Genomic DNA, 16,391 nt, shown 5'->3' on the forward strand with positions numbered 1-16,391 from the left:
GGGCAGCAGTGAAGGGAGAGCAGGATCCAGTCCCTCTTTCAGTGCTTCACTGACAAAATGTCACCACTAAAGGCAAGAAGTGAGCTCAGAGAGCCCCTGTGCAATTCCATGGCTGGAGAAGGGATTAACATTTAGGGCAAAGGGGAGAAACCTTTAATCAAGCAGACTCAAATCATTAATTCTAGCAAGGAGCTGAGCTCTGCTGGTAGTGATGACTCTGCAGCTGTGGCTGGTGCTGCTCAAAGCCTGGCAGAGGTGGTCAGGCACCAGTGATTGTCCTCAAAGGAGCATAAAATCATGGAATGGTTTGGGTTGGAAGGGACCTTCAAGATCATTGAGTTCCAACCCCCCTGCCATGGGCAGAGACACCTTCCACTATCCCAGGGTGCTCCCAGCTCTGTCCAACCTGGGCTTGGGCACTTCCAGGGATCCAGGGGCAGCCACAGCTTCTCTGGGAAACCTGTGCCAGGGCCTCCCCACTCTCCCAGGGAAGAATTCCTTCCCAATATCCCATCTAACCCTGCCCTCAGTCAGTTTGAAGCCATTCCCTCTTGTTTGTCCTGAACTCCAGGCCCTTTGCCAAAGTCCCTCTCCAGCTCTTTTGGAGCCCTTTTAGGCATTGGAAGGGGCTCTGAGCTCTCCCTGGAATCTTCTCCTCTCCAGGCTGGACAAACCCAGCCTTTCCTCATAAGAGAGGAGCTCTATCTTTCCAACAATCTTTGTTTCCTCTGGACTCATTCCAGACTAAACAGCCCCCCTACATCAGTGGCTTAACATTACCACCAATTTACAGGGCAGTCCATACCACAGGATTGGGAACAAGCAGTGGAAGGGACAAAAATCCCTTTGTAACATGATTTTTACTAAAATATTTAAATTGTAAAACCCTGTTCCTCTTTCACAGGCTCAGACTGGTTGAGGTCCAAAGCCCTGCTCAGGCAGGACCTGCAGCCCCTTGCCCAGGACCACTTCCAGGTCACTTGGGAATATCATTTGGGAATATGTCCAAGAAGGGGAACTCCACGCTCTCTCAAAGCCACCAGTCCCAGCTCCTCATCCTTTCCCCACAGCAGAGATGCTCCAGTCCCCTCCAGTGCCTCCCAGTCCTGCTGGCCCTGGGCTGGATCTCTCCTGGATGTCCAGGTGTGTCCTGCACTGCAGAGCCCAGCCCTGGGCACACAAAAGTGCAGGAAAACTCTGCTGAAGCCCGGGATTGAACCAGGGACCTTTAGATCTTCAGTCTAACGCTCTCCCAGCTGAGCTACTTCAGCTCTGCTGATGCTCCAATTTTCCCAAAACCTGTTGGAGCACGATGGGAATTCAGACTTTCACCATTCAAACCAGTTTGCCCAACACTCCTCCAATAAGAACCATGGAATGGTTTGGGTTGGAAGGGACCTTTAAGATGACCTCATTTCACCTCTCACTGTCCCAGGTTGATCCAAGCCCCATCCAACCTGGCCTTGGACCCTTCCAGGGATGGGGCAGCCACAGCTTTTCTGGATAACCCATTCCAGTGTTGGAATGGTGTGACTGACCACACAATAAAGCAAGAGAGAACAAATCTCAGGAAAACCCAGGCCAGGAGCAGCCTTTCCCCACAAATAAGAGTTTTTCCTGGTAGGGCATCAGCTGGGAAGCCAACAAGGAAAACAGACTTGAAAACTTTTCAATTCTTTTTGGCTGTTATGTCATAGATTGCACCAAAATGTGCAATTGTTTAACTACACTTAAATCACTCTAAACTACATAAATTGCCTCCAATGATCCCTCTTCTTTTCAAATGCTAGCAGTTTTTTGTTTCAGAACACTGCAATCCTGCTATCTTCTATATAATTATGTAATGTATATAGTTCATTGTTGCCTCTCCAAAAAATAAGACTTATGTTCCCCAGTATGCATCCAGTAATACCTCATTTTCCTTGTCTCCAATTGTTTAAAAAAAGAAAGGCATTTAGAAATGTTGAGGGGTAAAATTGTGCTTAAATGTAAAGGGTTTGGGATCAAAAAATAAGAGAAATTTACCTATCCAGATGTTCTAAATGTTATTTTTTAACAACTTGACTTTTAATCAAATTACCCAAAACTGCAAAGAGCAAGGAGTGTGTTGTTTGGTTGTGCTGCTGCTTGGGAATCCAGCTGCATTTCCTGAGCATTCCCATGCATTCCTTGTTCCAGGGATTTCAGAGGGAACCTGGGCAGGGACCTCATCCAAAGCACTCCTAAATTTGTAGAGTGAGGATAAATCTGGGAATGTAAGAAATGGACACCTCCAAGAGGTGACACTCCCTGGTTTCCCTCAGCTCAGAAGGAAAGCAGAGAGACCACAAAGTTTCCCTAAGTTTAGACCAGGACCCTGCAAGGCTCCAGAACTATGTGGAGATGGAGGAAAAAGCTGGAGCATCTTCAGCTCCCTTCAGAGCAGCCTCCTGCAGCTGAAGGTCATCAGCTCACATTGGAACGTGCTTCATTCCAATGCAACAGGAATCAAACATGGAATGGTTTGGGTTGGAAAGGATCTCAAAGATCATCTCATTCCCACCCCCTGCCATGGGCAGGGACACCTCCCACTATCCCAGGCTGCTCCAAGCCCCATCCAACCTGGTCTTGGATACTTCCAGGGATGGGGCAGCCACAGCTTTGCTGGAATTCCATTCCAGGGCCTCACCACCATTCCAGGGAAGAATTCCTTCCTAATATTCAATCCAAACCTACTCTCAGTTTGAAGCCTTGTCTTGTCCCTCCATGCTATAATAAATTGTTCCTCTCTGTGCTCTTTTTCAGTTTACTTAGGTACTGGAAAGCCACAATTAGGTCATTCCAAGCCTTCTTTTTTTCCAGGCCAAACAATCCCAATCCCCCCAACCATTCCTCACAGCAGAGCTGCTCCATCCCTCTGATCCCTTTGGTGCCTCCTCTGGACTCACTCCAACAGCTCCATGTCCCTCCTGTGCTGGGGACCCCAGAGCTGGGTGCAGACTCAAGAGTCCTTCCTCCCTTTAGATCTGGCTGCTTCAAGAGTGGGATCCAAAGCTTTTTGCAGTCTTAGGTCTGGCTGGATGATTCAGCTTCATTCTTTGTCCATAAAAACCAGGTAATCTCTAACGAGGAGAAAAGCCTGGCTGTGAGAGATGGAAAAGGATAATGGCACATGGCAGTGAAATGAGTGGAGGATGGGAGGTTCTGCATTTTCATGGATATCACAGCTCTGATCCAATCCTGAGTGTGTCTCAGCACTGGGAATTGCATTTCCAACATCGGGAAACTCCTCCAGGTACTCACCCCTTTCAAATGTGGGGTGTGTGCTGCCACTTTCCATGGTTTCTCCCCCAGAATTCCACTATTGCTCATGGCTTAGCCCCAGCTGTGAATTTGGCAGCTCCTGCCGTGCACAATGAGCTTTCCTGGGTACACAGACATTCCCTGCCAAGATCTGAGGCTGTGGGTGCCAGCTGGAGGTGCTCCATAGGACTTGTCTGGAAAGGGGAAGCACAAGCCTCCAAACCTGTTTGGAAGTCAGGTAGGTTGGGAGGTCTCCATTCAGGATCCAGGTCTGAAAATCTCTCCTGGCTAAGCCAACCTACTCCTGTAAAAATTTGCTGCTGGAGACACGTGAGATATAAATTGGATCTTGCACTTGGAGTTAGACAGGAGATGAGGTTTGTCCTCAGCCTGTCTGAGCAGAACTTCCAGGAACTGCTCACCAGGTATCCTGGAGACCCTACTGAGGCCTTCCAGTACCTAAAAGGGGGTACAGGAAAGCTGGAAAGGGGCTTTTTGCTATGGCAAACAGTGACAGGACATGGGGGAGGATGGCTTTAAGGTAAGAGAGGGTAGATTCAGATGGGATATAAGGTAATGAGGGTGGTGAGGCCCTGGCCCCATCCCTGGCAGTGTTCAAGGCCAGGTTGGACAGGACTTGGAGCAACCTGGAATAGTGGAAGGTGTCCCTGTCCCTGGCAGGAGAGTTAAAACAGGTTCATCTTTAAGGTCCCTTCCAAGAAAACCATTTTATGCCATTCCCAGAGAACACAGAACAGGATCAAACCCTGCAAACATCACAACCCTGAGTGGCTCCATCTCCATTTTCACATCTGAAATATGAGAATAATTGGACTTTCCTTTGACTCAGGTGTTAGAAGGGCACTGCTTTTAAAGCCAGAAACATCTCCAAGCCATAAACAAGATAATGGCATCAATAACCCAGCCCCAAGCCGTGCAATTGATTCTCCACGGATAATGCATCCAGCGGGAAATGGACCTGAGTGACACCAAGTTTGATGGGAAGATTGACAGCTCTGAGGCATGGAAATGTTGACCTAAAGGGACTTTTGGTAGCTTTATCTGAGTTCTGTGTGGCAGTAATGACATTGGTGTCCAGGGTCAAACATCCAGCCAGGATCTGGAGGCAAGGAAGGCTCGTTTTTCCCTTTCCCCATGCATTTAAATTATTAGGTACCAATAAACCCTCTGGAAATTCTGAATGTAAAATAATAGTGATATTCCATCCCTGCCCAAAATAAGATTTTCCCTCCCCCTCTCCCCTTCTCCATTTTCCATCTTCTCCTGCCAGCACCAAACTTTCACCCTTCATCGGGAGAAAAAGAAAAAAAAAATAAAAAAAAAATGTTCCAGCCACAAAATGCTGCACTCTGGCTTTCAAACCCGTTGTCCCCCAGGTGGGAAATGACAGCGAGCAGAGCTGGTAAACAGAAAATAGCAGAGCAACTCCCACTCTCTGAAGCTGCTGCCTCTCCCTCCAAAGGCACACGGGGATGGGTGAGTCAGAGCTAAAAGCATCTCTCTCCCCGTGGGGCCGGGGCTCTGCCTGGCCCACCTGCCTTCCCCCGCTTTGGAGGTGGCTGATGCAGCCCCCTGGGCACTGCCTGTGAGTCACAAATGTCCCCAGGGAAGGAGGTAAAGCCACCTGCAGGCTCCTGCTCATCTGACATTTAAAGGGTGTTTTATCCCAGCGTGGTTATACAGGGGTGAGATTGGGGGAGAAGCCTCCATCAGTCTCCTCATGGCTCTTGGGATGTCTGCTGTGCTGAATTTTTTATTTTTTCTTGGGGGGGGTGTTTGAAAATGGGAGCCACCTGAGGTTTTCAGGAGGGTGGTCAGACCTCCTGTCACATCAACAGCTTTTCCCTATGAAAAAAAATTCCTTCAGGATCAATGAACAACCCAAGAGCTGGGTGAGGGGGAGATTGCAGGGATTTAGCCACAGACATGTGTCCCTGAGGATGATTATGCAAATGAGAGTAATTAAATCTCTGAATAATCTATTTCCTTCACAATTGCTCCCTGGATTTTTTTTTGGTGCCTTCTTTAATCCCTCGTCTCTGGCTGAGAGCTGCCCCCATTGAAATGTCCTGGTGCTGGTGGAAAAGGGTGGGTTTTGTATTTCTTAGGATTTCAAAGCCTCACCCCTTCCCTAAAAACTGGAAAATGCTTGACCTGAGGGTTCCCACTTAAAGGAAGACAAGTCTAAATACAAGGTTATGAAGCTAAGGGCTTATTTTTTATTTAATATAGAGGAAATTGAGGGGGAAACCCTGTTTGGCCCTCAGTCAATTGTTTAATTATTTCAGCACCAAACCTTATTATTTCTCTTAGTAAAGGATTTTAATTTAATCAGATAATAATGGAATGGTTTAGTTTGGAAGGAACCTGGAAAATCATCCAGTTCCAGCTCCTCTGCCATGGGCAGGGACACCTTCCACTATCCCAGGTTGCTCCAAAGTTCATCCAACCTGGCCTGGAGCACTGCCAGGGATGGGGCAGCCACAGTTTCTCTGGGAATTCCATATCTGGGCCTCACCACTCCCCTAGGGAGAAATTTCTTCCTAATACCTAATCTAATCTGTTCTCCTTTAGAGTTTTTTTGGGTTTGGGTTTTTTTTGGTGTGGTTTTTTTGGGGGTTTTTTTTTGGTTTTTTTTGCTTCAAATTATGAGTGAAATTTAGTGATAGTCCAAATAAAGCTTCTCCTGATGAAGGTAGAGGTAAGATTAATCACCTCTAAAAACTCCCAACAGCTGATATACTATGCAATTATTAGGCTTTAGATTTATTCCAAACATATAATTGTGATCAGCAAGCAACAGCCAGAGGGAAAAGGGGGAAAAAATGGAAAAAAAAAATATGTTGGAAAGTTCTAAAGGCAAGCAAACTCTGTGTTTGCTGAGTCTTCTCCCATCTGCTGCATTTCACTCTGTTCTCACAGTCTTGAGTAACAGACCCCAAGTAATTGCACAGTTTTGCCTGCAAATCCCCAGCCTGGTTATTTTTAACCAACTTTTTTTTTCTTTTTCCAGAATCTCTCCAGGATGTAGAAAGGCCATAATTTTCCCACCTTCCTAATGCAAGCAGAAATTGTTGTGTCCATTAGGACAGGACAGGGAATGTGGACAGCAGCAGTTGGCATCTCCAGTGGGTGGTGAAGCCTAAGAGTGAAACCTGGACCATTTTTTGGGGGGGTTCCAGGCCACATCCTCACCAAGGTGGTGTTTTTGGAACTCTGGGTATGACCCACCACAGTTAGGGAGGATCTTGTGGATTCTGGGATATTGTCCTTTCCTTCTGGGTCAGTGAGAGTTCACTCCCCCCTTTCACTTGGTTCCAGCAACACAAAAATAACAGCAAGAGGCTCAGAATTGTTGGGATTGGAAGGGATTTGAAAGATCCTCTCATTCCAACACCCTGCCAAGGGCAGGGACACCTTCCACTAAACCAAACCCTATCCAGCCTGGCCTTGAGGACTTCCAGGGATGTGGAATCCAATCTCCTGATGATTAAAGCTCTGAGAAGAAGTTTCATCTCTACTCCCTAAAATGGAATGGTACAGGCTGGTAACTGATAACACATAAGGATTAAAAAAACCTCCAACTTCTGTTAATTAAATTACTTTCAGAAATGCCAGCCAAGTATTGTATGTAGAAAGGGCTATAGATACCCAGGCTTAGAGGCAGATATACATTCTTAAAATAAAATTATTCTTTCCACGAAATAGCACAAATATCTGTAGAACTGTGGGCCAGCCTTGCCAATAAATTGTATTTTCCCAGCAGCTGTAGGAGTCTCTATTGCTGGCAGGATTCTGTCATGCAGGACACGCCAGGATGTCTCCTCATCTCACTGACAACGTGAAAACTAATGGGGATAAAATCCCCACGCAGCTGCTGGGCTTCCCCCAGCAGGAGACACAGCCCACACGTGGGGTGGGTGGGTGTTTGCAATGTTGGTCACAGCAAAAATCTTTGTTTTGTGAGGGCCACCTTCCCGCTGGGTGAGTGACAAGCGTCTCCTCCTGCAGCCCCAGCAAGTCTGGCAGACACCATCACTGCCAGGGCTGTCTGATGGAGCCCAGGATTTTAGGACAAGAAAAAGAAGAGTTGAGTCTGTAAAACTCAGAGCTAGGTGCAAGGTGAGCAGTTCACACCTAAACTTTTTTTTTTTTTTTTTTTTTTTCCAGCTCGTTCTGGGGCAAGAACATTGCAGGGTCAGGATGTGGAGGAGTCACCATCCCTGGAGGTGTTCAAGAAATGCCTGGATGTGTTGGGTGACAAGGTGGGAATCAGCCAAAGGTTGAGCTCGATGATCTTCAAGGCTTTTTTTCCTACTTGAAAGATCCTGTAATTCCCAGCATGCAAACAACCTGAACCTTTTCCATCTGTGCACTGGAAAAGGTTCTAATGCTAGAGGAATACTCTAATTCCAGAGGAATACATCTGATTCCTTCAGAGGGATGGAGCACTGCTCCTATGAGGAAAAGCTGGGAGAGTTGGGGTTATTTAGCATGGAAAAAGAAGGATCTGGGAAAAACTTATTGAAGCCTTTGAAGCCTTTCTATATTTAAAGGGAATTTATAAGAAAGAGGGAAACATTTTAGCAGAGTATGTAGTGACTGGACAAGGGGTAATGGTTTTAAACTGAAAGAGGGGAGATTTAGACTGGCTCTAAGGGAGAACTCTTTTGTGGTGGGAGTGGTTAAACACCAGATGAGGTTATCCAGAGAAATTTCCATCCCAGGAAACATTCAAGGTCAGGTTTGATGGGGCTCTGAGCAGCGTGATCTGGTTGAAGATGCCCCTGATCATTGCAGGAGGTTGGAATAGAAGACCAGGAGTTCATTTAAAGTTCATTTCCAACCCAAACCATTCCATGATTGGGAGATTGAATGTGACCAGCTCAGATGGAGTTCTCTGAAATGATCCTAACCCAAATTCCTCCAAGTTAGTAATTCCAGGGATGCAGTCCATCCTGAATGGCATTAGATTACCAAGAAAGCAGCCAAGTCAAGGTCCTCCCTAAAGATAGCAAAGTGCCCCCACTCCCCATTTCTTTCACAGGACCAGACATTTTTGCTGTTAAGATTTTTGGGTCGCTTCAAACTGAGGCAGGACTGAGGTGGGTTAAATCCTGCCTGGTCTAAGAACTTCCAGCTGGATGTCACAAACCCCCACAGGTCCAAACTGCTTAAAACTCCTGTGCAGAGAGTAAAGCCTGCAATGTCCCAGCATTCTGATGGGTTTGATAGCTTGGCTACAAAATTAAGGATGTGAAATGCCTGATGTGACCCTTTGCCCATGGGCATCTTTGTTTTTCTTATCTGCCACAGTCCAGCCCAGACACTGTGCTGGACACACAGCTCTAAAACAAGATAATAAATAATAAAATCCCTGAAAATGAGTTCACTGCTGAATAAGAAACATTCTGAATTTATAGATCATAATGCAACTAATAAAAACAACAACAATAATAAAAATAATGATAAAAAGGGCATATCTTTGCTGATGGCACCTTGACTCACACTTCTGTTTTTGTTCCTAGGTCTTTCCCATCTGTCTACCTAACCCAGGTCCTGACCTCTCCTAGTTTTTTTTTCTTTCCTTATGGAATTCCCTGTCCCACCCCAAGTGTGGAGTTGATGGGAATCCTCAGGCACAAGGAGACATTGGGGTTTGCCTCAGCCCATCCACAAAGGAAAAATTCTTGTCAATGATTTGGGTGTCCAACTCCAAGTGCTTCTGGAAATAACTAAAAGACATCTTCACCCCCACTTTCTCAGGGTGCCCAGCTCCATTCAGGCAGGTGCCAGCAAACTGAACGAGGAGAGATTTAAATCAGATTTTAGGAGGAAGTTCTGTGCTCAGAGGGTGCTGATGCCCTGGTTGCCCAGTGAAGCTGTGGCTGCCTCTTCCCTGGAAGCATCCAAGGCTGGATGGGGTTTGGAGCAACCTGGTTGGAACAAGGTGGCCTTGAAGGTGCCTTCCAACCCAAACCATTCCATGATTCTGTTCTATGATTCCATGATAAATAATTGCCTTCCTTCCCTATAAACTTGCCTGGAAAAGTCCAGACACGTTTCAGGACACTAAAATCATGGAGAAATGATCCTGTCTCTGGAGAAGTCCTCTCTGGCCAGGGGACACATCACAAACCAGAAAATAACAATAGCCATTATTTCTCTAAGGGGCGCATTCCAGGGGTTTAAAAAAGAATTCTGAAGATTTCCAAGGCAAGTTGAAGGCTTTTTTTTGTAGGGATGGTTTGGGAAAGGGGTAGTGGATTTGAGTCCATTCTGTTTAATTTAATCAACCACTAATTAGGATGACAGGATCTTTATTAAAGCTGGAATTGGGGATAATTTGCATTTAGAAGCAACTCCAAATGCCCTTTTTTGGCATCAGCTCATTTGACACAGGGAGAGCAAAGACCACATTTAATCAGAGTTCTTGTGTAAAAATCACAGACCTTCTGGAACTGACTAAAAACAGAGCTTTGATTGGAGATTTTCATCTCTCATTACAATTTAACGTGGTAAGAAATTTAACTAAGGCATATTTAAATGGTAATTAAGAGTGTTATGGGTTTTTAAATTGATAATATAGCAGCTCTGAAAGTCTCATTATGTGCCAGACACATTGATGTGAGGTCACAGCTCTGAGGAGCATTTGGTCGGCCCTGAGTCACTCTTGCCACTAAAAGTTTCCACTAAACCTAAATTCCCATGTTAAAAACAGATGAAAAATGCCTGTTTTGTAAATTCAAAATTATTCCAGACTTTGTCTTAGTTTCATAAATTAGTCGGTCTCAGACAGACAAACAAAAAACAGCAGGAAGCAGAAAATGTGTGGGAGATGCAGCCTCTCATTTAAGAAATATTTTGATTTTCTGATTGGAAATGACATTTATTCCATCAGAAGTAGTTTTGAACATAAATCAAAATCTGGGCACTGAAGCGAAACATTCCCTTCTAGTGAAAGCATTCTCAACCTTCCAGTTTACCAGAGGAAAACAATGTTTGATCAGACCCTATGCAAAATAGGCTACTGAGCCTTTTCTTTCTGCTGCTGACCACAAGGAAAATAATAAATCCATTTTCCACAAGGTCTCCTATTAAGGGAGTTCATTTCTGAGTTAGAAAATGTGTTTAGCAGAAAAGAAGATGCAGGATCGGAAGGGACTTCATGATACTTTCATAAATTTGATAAAATTTCCCTCTTCCAGAAAGTATTTGGAAGCCTATTTCTCCCTGGAACATCAATATTCAGAATGGTTAGAAATTCCTTTCAGTATTCCACACACAATCCTTAATAAATTGGTCAGCCAGAAAGGTGTGAAAGCTGCAGAAAATATCATAGCAAGTCAACAAGTTACGAAGACATAATTTTAAAATAACACCGGGCTGCCCCACTTTTCCAGCCAAGTTCCTCAGTATGTGCATAATTCCCAAAGTTGTGCCGTGCCGAGACAAAATTCCCACTTGGGATTTATGGAGTGGACTTGGAGGCGCTGGGGGAACTGGGATTTTCTGCCTTCTAAAAGGGGATTTACAGGCGTGTGCACACCTCTATTTCTGCCTGGCTGCTAAGTAGAGCACGAGCCATCCCCGCACCACACGAGGGGGAAAACACATCCACAGCTCCCAGGAAAAGTAGGGAATGTCAGTCTGTGCTCAGGAGGTGAGGAAGGTGCTGTTTGCATATCAAAACACGTGTGAAAACAGCTAAGAATGGGTATTATCCACTGCAGAAATGGAAAGCACATTCCTGAGGGCTGCCCAGATTGGTCTTTATGAGCCTGAGAGCAGAGTCTGTGCGGTAGAATATTTTTTTTTTCTTTCCCTAACTTGGGTAAGGGGATTTTATAGCCAAAAAGGGCAACTTCTGCTCTGTGCTGCAAATCAAATCTGTGAGCTACCAAACAATGGAAAAATAATCTTTTTCTACTCAGTGGTGCCTGGCACATTCAGCTTCACCCTGAGGGTTTGATTTGATACTGATCTGGTCTCTTGGTTCAGCCCCAATAAATAACAAGTGAGATGTGACTCTGTTTTCCAGAGCAGTTTTCATCTAAATGAAGCCTACATCTGAGAGAATAAATTTATGAAGGTGTTTGTCCCTTCTGTCTTGTTTATGTGGCTTTCCTCATTCCTGGAAAAATCAGTCTAAGCCGATTTTAAGAATTCCATTCAAAAAGACTGAAATTCCTGGGAAATCTACGCCACCATGTGACTCATCTCAGCATTAGGAACTTTCTTCACAACTTTCTTCTGGAGGGCAAACTTGTGGCTTCCTGTGGTACTTTCCATGGTCACAGAATCATGGAATTGTTTGGACTGCAAGGGACCTGAAAGATTATGGAATTCCAAAACCTCTGCCATGGGCAGGGACACCTTCCACTATCCCAGATTGCTCCGAGCCCCATCCAACCTGGCCTTGGACACTTCCAGGGATCCAGGGGCAGCCAAAGCTTTTTTCTGGAAAACCTGGGCCAGGGCCTCACCACCAGCACAGGGAAGAATTCCTTCTCAACATCCCATCCAACCCTGCCCACTCTGTCAATTAAAAGCAATTCCCTGTGTCCTGTCACTCCATCCCTTGTCCCCAGTCCCTCTCCAGCTCTCCTGGAGCCCCTTTAGGCACTGGAAGGGGCTCTGAGGTTTCCCTGGATCCTTCCCTTCTCCAGGTGAGCATTCCCAGCTCTCCCAGCCTGGCTCCAGAGCAGAGGGGCTCCAGCCCTTGGAGCATCTCTGTGGCCCCCTCTGGATTCATCCAGCAGCTCCACATCCTTCTCATATCAGAGTCCCTAAAATGGAGTCAGTGTTCCAGGTGGGGTCTCTGAACCTCCTGATCACACATCATAGGTCTGGAAATAAACTCATGTCTTCTGTTTTTCCCATTCCAGGGCTCAGTAATTCTCATTCAGTTGATGCTTGGAGAGGCTGACCTGGAACAGAGACTAAACAGAGCAAAAGGAATAAATTAGATATTTATTGAAAGGATACACCTTGGGCAGTGCAAGAGCCTGGCCAGGGCTACACCCAAATTAAACCCAAGATGGGTCCTGGTCATGAGTTTTCACACTTTTATAAGTTTTGGTTCATCTACATATTGGGTTCAATTATCCAACCACAGCTTCAGGTTATGAAGTTTTAAGCCCTTGGCTTGCCTCCTTCCCTTGTTTTCTTTTTGGGTACCAGTTGTCCTTGATTCTCCAGCTGGGAAGGGATTATTTTGTCTAACTGCACTGTGAAAAGAATTTACTAACACCTAAATGAAGTTAAAGAATTACACACCGAGCAGCAGAGAATCTGAAAAATATAAAAGCTGAAACCCAAGGCATCACAGTGATGAGAATTTTGGAACCATGAATGCCACAGTCCCTCTACATCCAAATTCAGGTTCCAAAACTTGTTCCAAACCTGACAAACTCTGTTGTTAAGGATTGGAGCATAAGGGACTGGAGCACACTGAACTCTGTGTTCCTGAGTGAGCCAAGATAAAAGTTGAGCCCTTGGCCAAATCCTGAAGGGACCTGGGAGAGAACAGCATTTAAAAGCTTTAGATTAAACCTGATTTATGTCTCTGTCTGTATTTGCCAGCAAACTTAGGAGGAACTTCTGGTGAAGACTGGAAATTTGGAAAATTTGGAAAAATGGCCGTATAGGGAAAGGTGTTAAGACAGGATTCAAAGTAAAATCAGAGAATCAAAGAATCAAAGAATGGTTTGGTTTGGAAAGGACCTGAAAGATCATCCAGTTCCAACCCCTGCCATGGGCAGGGACATCTTCCACTAGACCACATCCAGCCCCTTGAACACTTCCAGGGATGGAGCCACAAATACTCCTGCAATCTGTGGTTCAACTCCCTCTTTTCAGAGCTTGGAATAAATGCACATTTTCTTGTGTGCAAACAGTGGGATGGTCACCACAAATTAGGCTGACTTTCCTAGGCCACAAACTTACCAGAAACAATGTTCTGGAAATTTATTCCTGCCAGTATCCTCAGTTTAGTCAGAACAGAGACCATCCAGAGCTAAAAAAAACCAGAAAGAAAAGCAAAATATGAGCTGTCTAGCAGCGAAGTCAGTGCCAATGCACAATGCACAATTCAATTTTCAGGACTGCACTAAAACACCAAAAGCTGCTGCCTGTAACACTCAAAGAGCTGTTGTTTTAACTTTCCACTTGCGTCAGTGTCTGGTACCTTTTAAGATGACAGCTTATTTGTAACTTATTCAACCTGCTGCCTCCTGAGCAATGAAATGCGCCCCTGGGACGTTCTTTTTTTTTTTTTTTTTCCTTTTCCTTTTCCTCTCCATCTCGCATTTTACATCCCTCATACATTTCAACAAGTTCATAATAACTTTGCTTTGCCTCACTACTCTGATTGCTCCCATCCCCGGGTTATTTACCAAGTGGAGGTGCTGCTGCAGAAAGGACAAACAGATTAAGGAGTTCAGCACTCTGCTGTGCCAATGAGAAAATTGCATCTCTCTCTCTCTGCACATGGGGAAGAAACAGGGCTGGAAGTGGCACAGCAGTCAACCTTTGCTCTGCCTGCTGGATTGTGGGGACAAGGAAGCAGAAAATAACCCCTTTCCCCTGAATTTTCAGAGAACATTGCAGTGTTCTGGCTGCAGAGAACATATCACGGAAATAACAGTGTATTTTTACCTTTTACGTTTTATTAGGTAGGATGGGGGAGCCACTGTTTGAGAAAATTTCCTGAACACACATTTGGGCTGATGAAATGGAGCTGTAAATTGCTTTATGTGGAAGGAGAAGGGCTGTAACACGTGGAGGCACCAAAATTCTCCCATCATCTGTAAACCCTAGGTTTGTAGTGAAAATCCATTGGCTGAGTGTTGCAATATTCCCAGTGCTCCTGGATTAGTGCATGTCACTATGGCAGTAAATATCCAACAGATTTAACCTGTGAACATTTCTAGAATCGTGGAAGGGTTTGGGTTGGGAGGGATCTTCAAGATCATTCCAACCTTCTGCCATGGGCAGGGACACTTTCCTATACCAGTTACTCCTCTCAAATTTTTACCAGCCAAGGCCACAGGTGTTGCAATGAAATACTGGAGAATTTCAGCAGCATGGAAGTTGATATTCCAACTCTTTAGAAAAATTTAAAGAGTTTTAGAAGCTGTTTTGGGTTTGAATTTCTCTCAAAACATTTTCATTCCAAAGGAATGAGGGCCTGTGGATATTCCATCCAGTCTTTGTCAGCTCTTTCCAGCTCAGGATATTCTGTGATTCTATGTGGTAAATGCTGGACTGCAAAGTCTGATCCTCAACAAGCAAAATCCCTGTTAACTCAGAAGTTCACCAAAATAGAAAATTCAAAGTTAAAAATATCTCTCCAGCATCAGATGACTTTGTTCCATGGAAAGTAGGGCTCATCAAAGAAATCTGTTATTTCTTCAAGGAGATTTCATGTCTGGATGATAAAGAAAGTCCTGATGATAAAACTTACTTTGGTTCCACTGGATTGTAACCAGGTGCCTTCAGGATTGAAGCTGCTGCCAAATAAATGAACAAAAAGACACATCTTACATCAATTAAAACCTGTCTCAGTCCAGCAAATTCGAATTTGAATGGGGAGGGAAGAATTTGAAGTGATTTTTATCTTCATTGCAATCACCTTAAGAGAAGATTCTGAGCAAATATTGTTCAATATTTTTATCACAAGGGAAAATGTGTTGAGAGTAGGTTTAGATGGGATTTGGGAAAGAAATTCCTTACTCTGAGGGTGCTGAGGCCCTGGCAAAGGTTTTCCAGAGAAGCTGTGGCTGCCCCTGGATCCCTGGAAGTGTCCAAGGCCAGGTTGGATGGGGCTTGGAGCAACCTGGGATAGTGGAAGGTGTCCCTGCCCATGGCAGGGAGGTGGAACTGGATGATATAAGGAACCTTCCAACCCAAATAATTGCATGATTCCATGATCTGCTATAAATTTGAAGGTGCAGCTCATTCAAGTGGATAAGGAGCAGCTTTCTTGTGTTTTTCAGTGTTAAACACAATATCTGAGATAGCAAGGAGGACAAACTTTATAATTTTGAGTTATGCAAGAGAAAGTTGCATCAATCAAGGTGTTGGAAACTGAATTCAGTTGAATTGAGTCTTGAAAGAAGATAGTATTTCCAAAAAGTGGAAATAATTGTATTCACTGGGAGTTTAAAAGCGGACATAGTGGACTGAGTATTCCCTAGAATCTCTGAGACAGAAATAGAGATCAGAGTTTGCTGAAAATGAGGATTTACAATTTGTTGGTCCTTTGGAAAGACATCTTCTAAATGAGGTAAAAAGCAAAAATGAAACTGGAAGCTCCCAGATGTTGCTCAGTAAATCTGATGCTCCTGTACACTTCATTACCAGCTGGCAATTAGCAAGCTCATTTAAATGCTGGCTAATGAGAATGCTAATTGCACTGAGCAGCTGCAGGTGGCTCCTGGCACTCCCAGTTCTGGGGCAGATCCTCCTTCTTTCTGCCCAAGGCTGGGAAATATCCTTTCCCCAAATCCCCAGCTCTTGAACAGCCTTATCAGAGCTGGAGGGGGCACAATGGGTAAAACACCCAGCTCAGGATAAATCCAGAAAAAGATCAGCACAATGTGAGGAAAACTTGGAGCCCAGAAACCTGGGATTTTTGAACTTTCTGTGCTTTCTGACACTGACCCCCAGGAGAACACTGCTTTGGACCTGAGGCCTTGGAGAAGGCTTCCAAATTTGAGTGATGGAGTTGGAATCACTGGTGTGTAGTTAAAATAGAAGTGTGTGATTTCACATGGTGAAGGGTTTTGAATTTGAAGGTTTTAGAATATAGTAATAGGTATGGGACAAGATGGAAGGTGTTGAGTGTTGTCTCTTTCTGTCTTCTTCTTCTTCATGGTTTCAGGCAGTAGTTTTTGGTTGGACAATCAGTGCTGCACTGTGGGTCACAGGAGTTTGGTTATTGGGTCAAAAGTATAAATAATATAGATTTTAGTTCTTTATTGCACTGTTTAGCTGTAAAAGACCTTGTAACTCGCTAAATTCACTCTCCATTTTACTGGCTTTTAGCTGGTAGCTAGAAGTGTTGCAGAACTCTGTACTTTAGA

At 44.6% G+C, this 16,391-nt stretch overlaps 1 long non-coding RNA gene and 1 other non-coding gene across 3 annotated transcripts in view; one reads left to right on the forward strand and one right to left on the reverse strand.

Annotated features, from left to right (window-relative positions):
* LOC148225604 (uncharacterized) overlaps window positions 1-7,068 on the forward strand; it is a 32,456-nt gene extending 25,388 nt beyond the window's left edge. The window contains exon 2 of one of the 2 annotated variants that reach the window (XR_015808705.1): window positions 3,095-7,068. This is a non-coding gene — a long non-coding RNA (uncharacterized LOC148225604). The remainder of the gene's footprint in view (window positions 1-3,094) is intronic. The other variant, XR_015808704.1, reaches the window with a different exon arrangement.
* On the reverse strand, window positions 1,199-1,271 carry TRNAF-GAA (transfer RNA phenylalanine (anticodon GAA)). The gene has a single exon. It is a non-coding gene; the product is annotated as a tRNA-Phe (tRNA).
* Window positions 7,069-16,391: the final 9,323 nt, after the last annotated feature.

Source organism: Sturnus vulgaris, chromosome 1 (genome assembly GCF_052056855.1).
Source record: "Sturnus vulgaris isolate bStuVul1 chromosome 1, bStuVul1.hap1, whole genome shotgun sequence".
Classification (NCBI taxonomy): domain Eukaryota; kingdom Metazoa; phylum Chordata; class Aves; order Passeriformes; family Sturnidae; genus Sturnus; species Sturnus vulgaris.